The following is a 16,005-nucleotide window of genomic DNA, read 5'->3' on the forward strand; positions in this document are numbered from 1 at the left end:
GTAGAGATTGAACCTCTTGTTGTAACAGAACAGTATGTTCTGGGGTTAATTTGCGATATCTTGGTGGAATATTTGGAGGGATGTTTATCAATTCTAGGCAATAGCCATTGCGGATAATTGATAATAGCCAGTTGTCTATGGTGATATTTTGCCAATGAGAGTGCAACTGCTGTAGTCTTCCCCCCACAGGAGGTGTGTGGAGTGGAAGGGAGGGAAGGAAGTCACTGTTTAGGTTGTGTTGTTGTTAGTTTAGAGGTTTGGAATTTACCTCTATTTCTTAAATATATTGACCTCTATATGATCCTCTAAACCCACCTCGTTGACACTGGGTTTGATATGGTTGCTTTGTTTGTGAGGTAGAAGTCTCAGAGGATTGTGCTCTAAACCCTCCTCAAAACGGAGGCCTACAAAATGACCCCCCTATATGGTGTGGTGTACAAAGTACCCATTGCTTTTGCTGTATCGGAGTCTTTTCTTAATTTCTCAATTGTAGTGTCCATTTCTGGGACAAAGCAGTGCTTTTTATCAAAAGGCATGTTTAGCACAGCCTGTTGAATTTCTGGTTTAAAACCAGAGGAGCGCAGTCATGCAGGTCTTCTGATTGTGATGGCTGTGTTAACGCTCCTTGCAGCTGTATCAGCAGCATCAAGGGCAGATCTTATTTGATTGTTACTAATGGCTTGCCCTTCCTCTACCAATAGTTGTGCCCGCTTTTGATGTTCTTTTGGGAGATGCTGTATAATATCCTGCATCTCATTCCAATGTGCTCTATTATAGTGGGTTAGCAGTGCTTGTGAATTAGCAATTCTCCATTGATTCGCTGCCTGAGAAGCAACTCTTTTCCCCGCAGCGTCAAATGTTCTGCTCTCTTTATCAGGAGGAGGTGCGTCTCCTGAAGACTGGCTATTTGCCCTCTTTTGTGCTGAACTAACCACCACTGAATCTTGAGGCACCTGGTGAATAATATAATCTGGGTCAGAGGGTGCAGGCTTATATTTTTCTATTCAAGGTGTGATGATTCTAGATTTCACAGGCTAACTAAAAATTTGGTATGTGTGTTTTACCATGCCTGGTAACATTGGGAGGCACTGGTACCTAGAATGTGTTGAAGATAATGTATTAAGTAAACAATCTTCTTTCAATGGCACTGAATGCATTGATACCCCATGATAAACTGCAGTCCTGGCTAGGACCTGGTTGTATACTGTGGTATCCTCAGGTGGAGATGGTTTGGATGGTTAAGTATCTGGGTCATTATCTGGGATGGGATCAGTGTCATAAATATCCCATGGGTCTACTATGTCCTCTTGTGAATAAAAAGAGTGTGATGTAGAAGGCATTGGTGGAGGGCTGGTGTGGGGGAGACAGTTGTGGAGAATGGGGAGGAGAAGAATGAGGAGGTATTGGCTTCTCCTTCTGCTTTTGCACCTTGCACCGTGGCTGTACAGTGTCCAGTTCCTCTTGGAAAGCCAGATTTCTGTTGGTTTTTAAAGGAGGTGCAGTAACAATCCTTCCTGTCTCTTTATGGATGTGTATTCTAGATGGTCTCTCATCCATAATTTGTTGAATGGGCTCAATGTCCGACTCTTCAGAGGTTTTATGGCTTTCTCTTAATTTCTTGGAAAGTCATTGCACCTCTGTATATGTCGTCTTCTTTGGTTCCGATGTTTGTTGTTTTTTCGATAGCAAAAATGTTGTGGAAGGTTTCGGCTCCGAAGCAGACTTTCTAATTTTCAACTCCGCAACTTGGTGTTTCCTGCTGGAGTCCGAAATGGAGCCCTTTATAGTTTTACTCGACTCCAAAGTAGACAGAGGAGTGGCCTTTTTCGGCACCGATCCCGTAGGTCGGTTGCCAGCAGTCTATTTTCAGGCCGAACCATGGCCTTCCGGCAGTGGTGTACCCAAGGTCTTAGAACGTTTTTTGTGTAGGGGTGCAGCAGAAGACTTACTCACATGCTGGCCAGCTGTGATAGGTCTGTCATCTTTGGATTCCTGTTCGGAGTCTGTGTCTCAGATGGAGACTGCTGTCTACGCCTACTCTTCTTCAGTAATGTCAAGATGTTCACTGCTTTTCGACGCCATGTCAAGTCTTTGGGCTCTGCGATCTCGGAGAGTCTTTTTTTAACTTAACAATAGATGGGCCTCACAGTTTTCCTCCTGATGGTCTGGAGAAAGGCACAAGTTGCAAACCAAGTGCTAGTCTGTATAGGGGTACTTAGCGTGGCATCAAGGACAGAATCGGAATGGAGTCAGATCCATCAGGCTTTCCACGCGGTAGGCCCGAATAGGCCCGAGTTGGGCGTGCGCGCCCTGAAGGGCAAACAAAAGTAATTTTCTGACGGTACTACCGGTTCGATGCTAGATGGAGAACACGAAAGAAACAATACCGACAAAAAGGAAGGTTTTCTAAAGTTTTCAGAATCGAAATCTCAGAGCGAGAGGAAACCCGTCCGAACCCGACGGCGGAAAGAAAACAATCTAACAATGGAGTCGATGCCCATGCGCAATGGAACTGAGAGGAGTCACTCAATCTCGTGACTCCAAAAAGACTTCTTCTAAGAAAAACAACTTGTAACACTCTGAGCCCAACACTAGATGTTGGAATGGATATGCACAGCATGTGTATCTGCAGCTACACATGCCATAGAACATTCATATATCTCCAAAAGCGTACTTAATAGCACACAAGGCCTTTCAAAAGCGTAGCGTTAATGCTGGCGAAGGAGTCTAGCATATTACACAAAACAATCCAGCAACTGAAGCTCTCATTCAGGGCAAAGTCAAAATGTGTTTAATGTCTGTACAGCAAACAAACAACAAGGCGTTTTAGTTTGATGAAGGCCAAAACGCGTTGTCTGCTTTACACAGATTAAACACCTCCTGACTTTGTCATAAATGTACACTTTTAATTGATATGTGTGTGAATAAGGCACCCAATTCACCAAGATCCCACTTTTTTTGGCTGGTCAGCACTCACTGATGTTTGTGTTTTTACACCAATGGCCATCAAAAAGAGCGAGACTCTGCTGCTATCTACACAAAAATAATCTGCACCCAAAACTCCTTCAAATTTTCTTTTGAATTTTAACAATATTTCTGTGGCTATAAAAAAAGTTACACCGGTAACCTGTTTTGGTCTCTAGATCAGCACACTGTACACTCTAGCTGGTCACCTGCAACAACACGCAGGAATGGGGGATCCCCAAGTTAGGTGCACATCACATTTCTTTATACATGGATGACGCCTTAGTCTTCCTTTGGAACGTGGGGGCCTCCATACGAGGCTTGATGCTGCTACTGGACGAGTTTGGGGACCTGTCAGGGCTGAAAGTGAACTGGCCCAACTCATTCTATTTCCCCTTGGGGCCAAACCCTGAATTACACAGGACTGCCCCTCCAGAACTCTGCACACCCAACTTTGAGTTATACTATGCAGTGGCGCAACTGCAGTGGCCAATGTCCTACATCAGATTCTGTAATTGTCCACAGAATCCTAGGAAACATGAGTATCTACAAATGGTTGACAGCTCGGACACCCGCGACCGCAGAGTGACACAGAGGACTGTGGCCCGTTCATGCTGGTGTAGATGTGTACACAGTAATCGTCTGCATATCCTGTACGCCCCATCTATTATGATCGGGAACATCCTGCGCCTGAGCACATCGACACGTTACTGCGGCTGTGGGCTCTTGGGGGGGAGTCAAGGCTTGAACAATTGGGTGAGCCCTACCATGAAGGCACCCTCCTGTCCTTTAAAGATGCCAGGAACACCTACAGCACAGGAACTGGTAATTTCCTGACATTCCACACCATACATCATGCACTGCTTGCCACTGGGAACATAGGGGAGAAGGAGCCACCCCTCTTACCCCAACACTACTTGCACTCCTGTCCCAAGACAGTACGTGGCATGCGATGACCACGCTCTACACATCCTTTAATTCCGAGCCACCTGGGTAAGCAAAGGGAACTCTGTGCAAAATAAGAAGGCGTCCTATCACAACCACTCGTTACCAGAGCTTGGGCTAATGCGCGCCAGTTCAACTACCTGCACCACACCTACCTCTCACCGCACTGTATCCAATGCATATTCCGGACCCTACCCCATTTGCCCCCGGTGCAACGAGCTAATGCGTTTTTTTAGCACATGGAATAGGACTACCCACCCCTACAAGCGGTCTAATGGGAGTTTGCGGGAGTTGTCACTGCACTAGCGGACCACCCTCTGTGCCAAAATCCAAATCCTGCTTGCTGGGACTCCACACAAGGGCCCGTCTTTCATTCACATGGAATGCCATCCCTACACCCCCAAACACAACAATGATCACTTATCACTAGCTCACTTCGACAACATGACTCACTTGTACCAGCAGTGGCCTCCACAGTTACACTAGTTCCTGGTTTGTTAAACACGTCTGTTTTATTTGCTTCTTTTAAAAGGAAAAATAATAAATTGATGTGTAGACTTGTTGTCACTCATGCTATGTTACGGACGGAGATTATATATTGCCCTTATGACCAAATGTTACAATGATGTCACGTAGAACTGCATTGGGCCAAAGTATAAATGAGGCTGTAGGGCATTAGAATGAGCAACTTTGCAGAGCAGGGTGGCTGCCAGGCCTAATGTTTCCACCTCATAAGCATCATGATCATGGGATATAAAGATGACTCTCTGATGTCCTAGGCGATAAGTGTGCCATGTCAAAGCACCGCTTTTGGGTGTGTGGGGTTGGTGGGTGCATCTGGGTAGGCTGGTTGAGGCAGTGGCACTTAGTGGAATGAAAGGGGGGGTGGGAGGTGGCGAGTGGAGAGAGAGATCTTAAGAGTCTCTAGACGGGAGGGCCTCAGGTACAGGTCGCTAGGGTGGGGTGAGGAGGGAAGCAGGGGGGTTGGATGCACAGATTAGGGGTGTGTGTCGGTATAGGCATGGGGGGGCGAGAGAATAAATGAGATACTACAGTTGATTCATTACATGTGGTGTGGGCACATGGGTTACATGGTGTAAAAACCAGGGCACATATACATCTCAGTGTATCTTTTTTTCCACGCAGGGCAGCGGTCCTATAAAGCTGTGTGCAGATATACATAGTATTGGTTGCAGGCCCTGGAGGATGGTGCTTTGTGGTGGGGAGCTCTCTTGAGCAGTTTTATAGCTAGGTTCCCCCGAGATTAGATCAGCACGTTTGCACTTTAGGCATTTTAAAGGCGATAACACTTTTTCTCTGGAGTATGCACTACAGTCACTTTAAGCATATTTATATTTACTCTCCGATTCTTCCACCTGACAATCTTTTTTTTGGCATTTGAATAGCCATATGCCAGAACGACATATCAGTGCTTATTAAATTGTATTGTAAAGGTTGTCTCTCTGAATGCTAATGGTCTGAATAATAGGTGTTTTTTGAAGGGGGGGGGGGTGGGGGGTGGATGGGGGTGCATAGAAATGTGGGCCAAAGCTGAGAACCCTTCTGTAGTAACGCTGCAAGAGACCCATGTTTCAGCCAAGAAGCTCCCTGAATTTTCTGTGTTTAAAAAATGGGCAGGTTATCAAGGTTTCTCTTCTGCCCAAGCAGCAGACAGAGGCACTGCAGTATTCTTTGCCAAAAGACTCGGGTTTCATGGGCTAGACTGTGTTAGGGACAAAAATGGGAGCTGGTTTTGGGTGCACTGCTCCATGCACTCCAAGAGACTCATGTTTGTGAGTTTTTATGCCCCAGTGGAAGATAGTCCAGGACCTTATGAGGAACTTTTAAAATCTCTAATACAAGTCCCTGGGGAGATATTTACTGGAGGGGATATTAATTTTCTCCAAGACCCTTGTTAAGACTCCTCAGTAAAAGGGAAGAAGCAGATAAAAACTAGAGCTGCACAAGTTTTTCGGACCTAGTCAAACATACTGACACTTAGCAATCCCTGGAGGGAGGTTTTCCCATCTAAGGTAGAATATACATGCGACTCCAGTTGATTTTGTAGCTCAGCCCGGATCGACTTTTTCCTGCAAACAAAAACCCTAGCTTTTAAGAGTCAACAGATGCTTCCTAATGGACTTCAAGACCATGCCATTCTCATTCTTAAAGTTGCATTGCGCATCGTCCCAGGTTATTTTTTTTTTATTTTTTTTTTTACTAAGCAGCATCTTCAAGAGGAAGGATAGGCTCAGATTTGCAAAGAAGGGATTCAAGAATTTCTTGGTAGGAATCACGGCCATACCCCCCCAAGTATTGTATGGGAATCTTTAAAAGCTTAAATAAAAGGGACTGTGATAGCAAGGGACGCAACCAACAGTCACAGCATCAGACAACTCATGCATACCCTAGCAGGGAGAGTGCAGTAGAGCCTATAAAAGTACTTAAGGCATTCCTGAAGAGCAAATAAGAAAAGCTTAGATCAGGCCAAGCAGGCTTTTGGCTATCAGTTCATGAGTAGGTGTGAAGCAACACACCAGACTTATAGGCAGAGAGTTTATGAGGCAAGTCATTTTCACGGGCAGATTATTGGCATGGGAAGCATGCAAGCTAGCAGCCAGCAATAGGATTTCTGTGCTTAAATGCCCAATTTCTAGGGCAAGGCACATGGAATATAGTAAGATGGGGAAATTATGTTAGAACATTATAGGCAGATATACAGTCAGAATCAAACAGTTGATAGCGAAGCACTAGGGTAATCTTTAGCTGGACTCACTATTCCCACTCTAAGGAAGATAGGGAAAGTATTTCTTTTCCTTTTACCAAGGCTCAACTGGTGGTGGTGGTCAATAACCTCTTGAATGTAAAAGTATGTGGCCCGAACAGCCTACCGGCAGAATTCTTTAAAACATTTATGGACGTCTTGGAAGACTAGCTTTTGCTGGAGGCTAATTTAATGCTGCAGAAGGACACTATACCGACATCGTTCCGTGCAGGAAATATTGTTAGTTTCCAAAAAAAAAAAAAAAGAGACAAAGATATTGAAGTTCTAAATACATGCTGCCCTATCACTTTTGAATTCTGACTATAAAGATAATCATGAAGCTTTTGGCCAGCCACTTTAACCCGATTGCTGTCAAATTGATTCATCATGATCAAAATGGGTTTGTTGCTGGCCATCAATTGGCAGCAAATACAAATTTCCTAAACAAAGCTTTAGATCACCTCTGTCAAAAGTATCCCAGCTGTCATTCTTTTACTGGATGTAGGAAAAGCCTTTGACCTGGTGGTCTGGGAGATGCTATTTGACATCTTCGCAAAATTTTGGGTTCCCTCCCAGATCATAGGATTGCTGCAAAAGGAGTATGAGTGCTGAAGCCAATATTGTCATACATTCTGCAGATGTGGGTAAAATACAAGTCTGCTGGGGAACCCGGCAGGGGTGCCCTCTCGCATCAATATTGTTCACCCTCTTCATTGAGCCTCTAGCGAGCTCTATTAGACAGAATGCCGTGATCTGCCCGTCAAGCAGATGAGGAAGATCAAACTATAGATAATATTATTTTATTCCCAGTTAAAAATAGGATCCCTCAGAAAGAAGCCTTTGAGATAATTTCGCAGTTTGAGCAAGTGAGGAGATATAAGATCAAAGAGTAAAAACCCCAGAAATTATTCTATGCACATGTGGTCCAGACACAATACTAGCTCTGAATTGGCTCCCTGCTTGAGTTCTCAACCTAAGGAATACCTCGGGCTAGATTTTCTTCAAAAAATTTAGACTTATATGATCTCAATTTTGACCCTCTCCTCACAAAACTTCAGACCATGTTATCACAGTGGGGTTCGCTCCCTCTGACAATTTTAGGAAGGGTTGCTCTGATAAAAATGTCGATACTGCCATTATTCACCTTTCTATTCTCAGCCATCTCATTTGTTTTAACTGCTCTATTTTTAATTATTTTTATTTTTAGAAAAGTACCTCCTTTATTTGGCAAAACAAAACTTCCCGAATTGCACTGAGCACTTAATATGCGGAACTGGGCAAAGGGGCCTGGCACTTCCTAATACCAAAGATTACTACTTTGCACAATACATGGCTAGATTCAATGGAAAGCCGCAATATGGGGTTCTTTTTTAAGCAGGTCTTTATGGAATTGGTCTGTAAGCCGCACGGTGTACAGGACATGGTAAAATTATCGAAATCCCCTAAGAAAGTTTGATATAAGATCCTCAGGTGGTTGTTCAGGAAGCAGGCTCATCTCTATTGTAGGTATTCAATACTTCATATTAATACTTTCATCACCTTGTCAAAATTGGTAACTGAATCAGGCACCCAGTCAGATCCAGAAGTAATAAGTGGGAGTGGGCCGGATTCCGGAAAGTTGGCAACTGTTTCTGGCGATAAGTGGAAAAGCTTGTTAGAAATTGGGGAAGTGGTTCCTGCTTCTAACGTCTTATAAAAATATATCTCACAATTTTTTTGGTTTTGGTAGTAGTCAGATCCAGGACTGCCAAAATATAATTAAAGAGCTGGTTGATCCCTTGGGCTATAAAGCCAGCAGGTGAATGGAAAAAGGCTTTTCAAAGAACTGAAGGGCTCCGCCGAGTTTAAAAGCAATGAGAAAATGGGAGTAACATGAAGGGTTACAATTAACAGAGAAAATGTGGGTGGAAATTAATTAGTTGAACTTTAACGTATTAACAGGAGCCAACTAGCACAGAATGCTATATTTTAGTAAATGGCTAGTCTATCGGACCCCGCAATTTCTAGCACAGGTTAATCCTCATCAGTCCACCATTGTTTTTTATGTAAATCTGCACTCATCGCAAACTGTTCCCACGTAATAGGTCGATGTGGTCTCATTCAAGAATTCTGGGACAAGGTAGTTAGGCACGTTAAAGTAGGCATCTTGAAAGTCAAAAAGTCACTAGGATCCAGGGTACAAAGAACCTGACAACTTGAGACCGGTCCGAGGATGCTGGTTTCTGGTCCACACAGGTCCTGGCTTGGTAGTACGGACTGGACTGTTCCCATGGGGAAAAGAGTCAAGACCGATTTGCATACGGTTGGGTCTAATCTGGGGTGGAGGGGTGGGAAAATAGGCACATAGTGCACTGACAGTGCCGCGGCCCGGGGGTGCCCTTTTTTGAACTACTGCAATGTTATCTTTCAGCATGTGCACACACCCCAGATATGAAGACAAGCACATATTCATTCACCTACACTATACTCACGAGGTCCAGAACTTATGCAACAACTTCCTGTTGGTAAAAAGGAAACCAAGAGAACGCAATATCAAATATAGCCAGTTGCTCCCTGCCGAATTGGGTATACAACATGATGGCCGTGTTCATTTTTATGTGTCCTCGCAAGCGGTCCTGGACTAGTTGGACACTCTGGTGGGAAGAGTTCTGCTAGTAAGCAAGAGTCTTGCGTGGGCCTGACGCGGCACTTTGGCCTAACACAGAATGCATTCCTGTTTGCCCTGATGGTACTCTAGAGATTGGGGGTACCGGGTTCAATGGAAAATTGTGCTTTCTTGGATCAGACTGGTGCCTGCCACACTGAGTGACAGTGCGGATGCTGGTTAGGTGCTGTTGGATTCCGGGGGATCCCAGGCACTGCTGGAGGGCGAGGACATGATTATTCACCCTTGGACTGGTGGAATCGAGGAAGAACACTTCCCTGCACTGGTATGCCCATGGTTTGCCAACACCGGCTGGGTTGGAGTCACCCAGGGCGGTCTGGAGGGGGAAGGTGGCCAGCTCAAAAAGTAACATTATTTTTGTTCCATGACACTTTATTTGATGCCCCTTGGGGGCTGGCAGGACACGTGCAGGGGTATGTCTTGTTGCAGACTGTTAGCAAGTAGATAGTGGGTCATTCACTGTACTGCTTTGTGGCGGGAATTGGGAGTAGCCTGCCCACTTACGGTCCGCTGAGTATCTGCTTTGGGCTCATGGTTTGGAGGACACAACTCTTCAGCCAGTATCACACGTGAACATGTTTGTTTTTGATGTTGTAGTTTATGGGGAAGTGCTCTTGACACTTGTACCCCCTAGTGCTTCGCTACTAGTGCTGCTACGGTCCAGTGGGAAGGCCTCAATAACTAGTGTACAAGGGTCATGCAAGGTACAGGAAGTGAATAAAAGTTCCTTATCAGGAATGTTTGAGGACTGAACAGACCCCAGAAGCGCCATACCATACACACTTACCTCAGACACTATCGGATACTGATTGCTTTCCTGTAGGAAACACATTTATGGGGTGACTAAGCCAACACTGTGGTGGAGAGGGCACGTTTATGTCACCCCTTATTCTGGTTTTACATGAGGGACCCTCATATAGGTGGCCCCGGAAGTCCCTTTACAGGAACTGCAGGAATGCGTGGACCCAGAAGGGAGATATTTTATTTAGCATGGGATTACAGTCAGAGGTCTCCAACGACTAGCTTGTGAGCTACCCATTAGTAGTTCTCCTGTGTGTAGCTCAGCCTACAAAATTTAAACGTTTATAACAAACATGTAAACTTGTATGATGAGGTCAGTATTAAAATTCTAATATTTGTTGCTCTGGATGATTTTTACCAACATAAGTAGTTTTTACTACAAAAAAGGTTGGCGACCCCCTAGACAGTGGTGAAGTTTGCCTGGTTAATGTCTACTTTCCCAATATAGATGATGGGGCCTTTTTTGGGAGGTGCTGGTAGTGGCGTAGAGATTTGTAACTGCTGATGTGGACTGTGGCTTGGAACTGTAACTGTTTGCAAGATGGTGAGCTAGACAGGTCGTCGTCCCAACACCCCTACGGACACCCCCCCACCCACCCACCCGGATACTAAACCCAATATGGTAAAAATCCTAAAGCAGAGAATGAGGTTGATAGACTCCGAGAGGGCCTAACACCCACGGATCTCAGCATACACACCAGATGCAGACACGCACAGTAGGCTGGACTACTTTCGCAAGCTGATGGAAGCAACAAAAAGAGTGACGGACACAACCTTTTTGCCATCTACATTTCTAACCATTTTGCCTCTGCTTCTGACATACTCTTTGGTTAGATGAGTAGCCCGAGTTCCACTATGGCGAACGAAAGCAGAGGACATCACTGACCCGGTATATAGGGGGATGATGGCAGAAGCTCTGACTGACTAAGTCACTCATAACTAGGAGAGCACCTAAAAGAGTGCTGGAGTGGGACGCAATGAAGGTGGTACTCTCCTACAGATGCTGACTACATGTGGAAGGGGACAGAATGGTTAGGCTGAAGGCCAGGATGATACGGATGACAAAACAGAAGCACTATACTGAACCTATATTGATGATTAGGGATCAGGTAGGGAGGTGCATTCACAACAAACCATTAATAAGACACTGACAGAACAACTTCGAAGGGTGTATACCTCTCCTGGTGAAGCCCCGAAACATCAGTTGGTGACCTACTTTAACTCAATGCCAATGACACGGGTCAAGGGAACGGAATAGGAGGAACTAGAGGGTTCCTTAACTAAACAAAAAATACTACAGACTATAGACTCCCTCTAGACGGTGAAAGCCTCGGGTAAAGACAGATTGCCTGCAGAGTTTTACAGGTCATTCCCAGAGACTATGGCTCAAACTGCTACAGCTATACCAAAAACACCTGGAAAGGGGAGTGCTGCCGTCTTACATGAGAAAGGCTCTGGTTGTGCTGATACCTAAACCAGGGAAGGATGCGTTAGACGCAGACACGTACCATTCCTTATCATTATTAAATATAGATAAAAAAATACTTGGGCAAATTCTGGCAAAATGTTTGCACCACTACCTTCGGAGGCTAGTCCATCCAGACCACTTAAGGGTTTATCCCTAGCAGGAACACGCTTTGCAACCTGCGACTGCTGTCGCACGTGCTTCATGCACCCTGTCCCAATATGCCCTTGGCCTTCTTAGATATAGAGAAGGCATTTGATTCGGTCAGCTGGGAATGTATGTGGCATGTGTTGGACATAGTGGGGCTGGGTCTCAGATTTACTGCCTAAATGACGTTGCTATACATTTAACAGCTGGCATGGGGACGAACGGAGCGTCTGGTGTCAGAAGCTATTCAACTACTGTCAGGTACCAGATAGGGGTGTCCCCTGGTCACCCCTTGCTGTTTGCCTAGGTGATGGAGCCAGTGCTATGCTAACTGCGACAGGTGCTACATGGCTGGAGAGTTCAGGCAGAAAGACGACCTATGTTGTGTCGTTATATGCAGATGACGCCATGGTTTGTGTCAGCTAGACATATCGACTGATCCCTTGCACGTGATTAAGAAATTTGGAAATCTCTCTGGAAAATATGCAGATTAACTGAGGTCTGCATTGTTCCCTGTGGGGCAACTAAAAGATGAGATCACAGCTGACTGAGGTGGGTACCCCCCAGAAAAGACACCGTCAGATAACTCGGCACGTACATATTACATGGGGTACAACAATGTCATACCCTGATTTGCGACCTGACTGATAATAGCACTGCAGCCTCCTCAACTGCAGCAGACGTGTAATTGGGGGCTGGGGGGAAGAGTCCCAGGCCTTGTATGTCACAAGCACGGCGAAGGGAGGGATGGCCAGGGAGCTGAACATTTGCAGAGAGGATTAAACAGAAAATAGGAAGTACTGAGGAGGCTACTCTATACCGAGTTGAGGTTGCCAAGCAGTGATGATGTGAACCGAGCATAACAAAAGGTGGGGTTGGGGGACTAGAATAAAAACGTATCGTTCAATGGTTTTAATGTTGTGTTTCAATAAATTGAGAGGCATGTGATATTGTATGACAGACGAATACGCACATCACCCATCCGAAGTTTATGGTTTTACTGAGAAAGGATGTGTCATTGGATTATATTATGTTGTGAATACTTTTCCAGAACTATATGGAAATGTGTATCACGGAAATGCCAATAAAAATATATAAAAAAAAACAAAAAGGGCCCCAAAAACAAATAGGTGAGACCAGTGTGCAGCTCCTTAGACTTGGGACCTTAATAATGGGAAGGAACCGTCCACAGAATGTGGAAAAAGGGAAGGTCAGTGAGGAATCTGCGGTTAGAGTCGCTACCAGAAAGAGTGTTACTGAAGTTAAGTAACTTGTTCTTGTGCTTGAGATTTCTAGATGCAGATTCTCCACATTTAGAATAGATACCAAAACACTACTTCTATAGAGTTGGCTCTGTGGATAGACTCAAACCAGAAAGACATGCAAAATGCCCCTCTCTGCGTACCCGACTAGCCAGCCTAAGGGTATCTAAACTGTTCTGTAGTAAGAGCTACTTATACTCAATTAAAATCATCTCGAGCTACGATTATTAGCTTTGTAATAGTGACTGCATCAGTCAAGATCACATTAGTGGCCACCCACATCCAAGATTACGAGCAGTAATCACTTCAGTGCATCGGGAGGCTTACCAGTTTTAACGTCAAAAAGGCTTTGTCAATCTGAAATGTCTCTACGTGGGTAATACATAACCACTGCTGAAATGCCTTTGGCACCAAGAAAATAATTTGAGCAAAAAGCCTCCCCCCACCTAATGTCTCAAAGTTCTTAAAACACTTTTCAATTTTAGTGTACATATATTATTTCAACCAATTAAAGGCTTCTAATATAATATGCTGGGCCGCACACATGACCGCTACTTACATGGAGATGGAGAGCTACCAGTAGCTCACAAGCTACTCCCTCGAGAAGGCTAAAGGAGATAACAGTGCTTTGTAGAAATATGGAGGGATGCCCACATAACCACTTGTCAAATTTCTAGGACAGGGACTACACATGCTAGTGCAATGGAAGCAGTTTTTTTCCCCTGGAAGAATCAGCACACAGTCCTTCTGGAGGCTGCTTTTAAGTCAATGCATAGCAGAGCATGATCTAGCAAGTGCGGTCTCTCTTCTGCACAGCCTTCCCTTTCTTCGTTCCAGGAAACCCAACAAATAGCTGAGAATCAACTGAGTGTTCTTTGGAACTTTCTACAAAGAGTCTCAGAGCTCTCTTAGAGTCCATACAAAAGAATATCTCCTCCTTAGAGAGATGAGGCAGAGAATAAAGCACCAGCAGGGTGATGTTTTGACCAACATGGAATAGCATTACAACTTTAGACGAAAGGATGAGCAGGTCTGCAGAACCAATTTGTCTGCAAAGAAGATAGTGTATGGCAAGTGGATACACAGAGTTTAAAGCTCACTCAAACGCCCCACCAATCCATAAACATGACAGAGAGCACTCTTCTCAGTGGCAGGCTAGAGAATGAAAGGAGTCTGGACTCAAGGGAGCTATCAAGGCCACTAACCTCCTGCATGTTGCCATACCAATTCTCCTCATGATAAAGTCAGCCAATTTCATCACCCACATCACGGAGGTGAATACAACTTTGGAGGAGGTGTTAATCCGTCCCAAATGTGACGGATATACCACCAGCCTTATTATGAGTTCCATAGGATATAATGGACTCGTAATACGGCTGGTGGTATATCCGTCACTTTACCGTCACTTTTGGGACGGATTAGCACCTCCTCCAATGTTGTAATAACCCCCAATAATCGGAATTTGAATCCATGCTGAATAGGAAACGGAGGGTGGGCGGTCATTGCTGTGGTAGATAAAGCAGAGGAAATGGAGTATCAATGGCAGTTGGGTGCAACTTTGGTCAAGGTCTAAACAGCACAAATCAACACCACAGAGAACAATCATGGAGTTGGCTTCCAAAGTTTACATCAAAGCGCCACAAAACGGCATGGACCGCAGTGCCTGAGGTGAAATCAAAAGAGGTGCCAGGGGTGGAATCAAAAGAGGTGCCAGAGGAGGCCCCATTATGGGCTCAGGGGGTCCAGCGGTCATAGAGGGTAAACACCTCAGTGGTAACCCAGGCAGAGAACCTCTTCCCTGCATGAGGCCCGCAGACGCATCAGAGGGAGAGGGCAAGGATCCAAAGAGTTAAAGCATGGCCAAACAGAACTCTTCCACCTGCTTAGGAGTGACAGACAGCTCTGGAAACGGACTGTGCCAAAACAATTTGCGGGATCATCTTTAAGTTGAGTTTGGGACAGAGATACAAATGTATGGTGCCACCCTGCATCTTCCTGACAGCGAGAGTACCCGGACAGGGTCACATCATGCTTATATTTATTGTGTCTGGCCAAATCATGCTTATATTTATTTTGTCTTTTTTAGAACTTACCTGAAGATCTGGATCGAGAAGAAGACCGGCCCCTGGATTGATTTGGTGACTTCTGTATCTTGAATGGAACTAGGGCCAAACCTTTTCCTTGGAATGGTATTGTTGCAGAGTCTTCCAGTGCTTGGCAGTGTAGTTTTGCCTCGCAGTCTTGTATGGCCCCTAAGGTTCATCAACATGCAGTCACTGCACGCCTTCGTATCATGGCTCCACCAAAGGTATCACAAGTAACATGTGTCAGGATATGTCACAGACATTTGTTTGAGATAGTCTTTAACCAGGATTGAAACCTGTTGTTTTGGGAGGTGACATATCCCTTACACACTGTTTTTTTTCTTTTTAAAATCAAAGTAAGGGTCTCAGAGATGAGAGGTAGCTCCAGATCCACATATGGTGGTACAGAAAGAAACTGACATCAGCGCGTGGTAGTGGCGTCTATATAGGCTCCTAATATTTCAGGAGTGGAACAGTGTCAGTGTGGACCAACATGGAACCAACTACTGATGCGCAGAAGTACTGCTGAAAAGTTTACAGATCCAGTCTGACACCTGTAGAATATTCAAAATGTATGAAATCTGGGGCTAGAAGTCACTCAGAAGCCATAATGTGTGTTAGTTCCACTCACACAATAGAGGCCATATTTCTACAGGGAGAAGCATGGGAATGGAGTGTGATAAAACATAGGCCATTGGCTGATAAAGACAGAATTTCTAGTCACAATGTATGGGTAAAAATACGATTTTCTAACCTGTACATTCAAGCCCACAGGGCATTACAGGTAAGACAAGATGCTGGCATCCAAGCAACCTACACCAACCTCTATTTCTTTTGAGGATTCAGAAATGCTGAAGGTTGGTATGGTTCGCTGATGTACGACTGAGGCCAAACACTGCAACCATTCA

General features: G+C 44.8%; 1 protein-coding gene across 6 annotated transcripts in view; it reads right to left on the bottom strand.

The window, feature by feature from the left end:
* The window catches only part of SEPTIN2 (septin 2), an 877,282-nt gene that overhangs the window by 510,318 nt on the left and 350,959 nt on the right, over positions 1–16,005 (bottom strand). The window lies entirely within an intron of this gene.

Source organism: Pleurodeles waltl, chromosome 11 (genome assembly GCF_031143425.1).
Source record: "Pleurodeles waltl isolate 20211129_DDA chromosome 11, aPleWal1.hap1.20221129, whole genome shotgun sequence".
NCBI lineage: Eukaryota > Metazoa > Chordata > Amphibia > Caudata > Salamandridae > Pleurodeles > Pleurodeles waltl.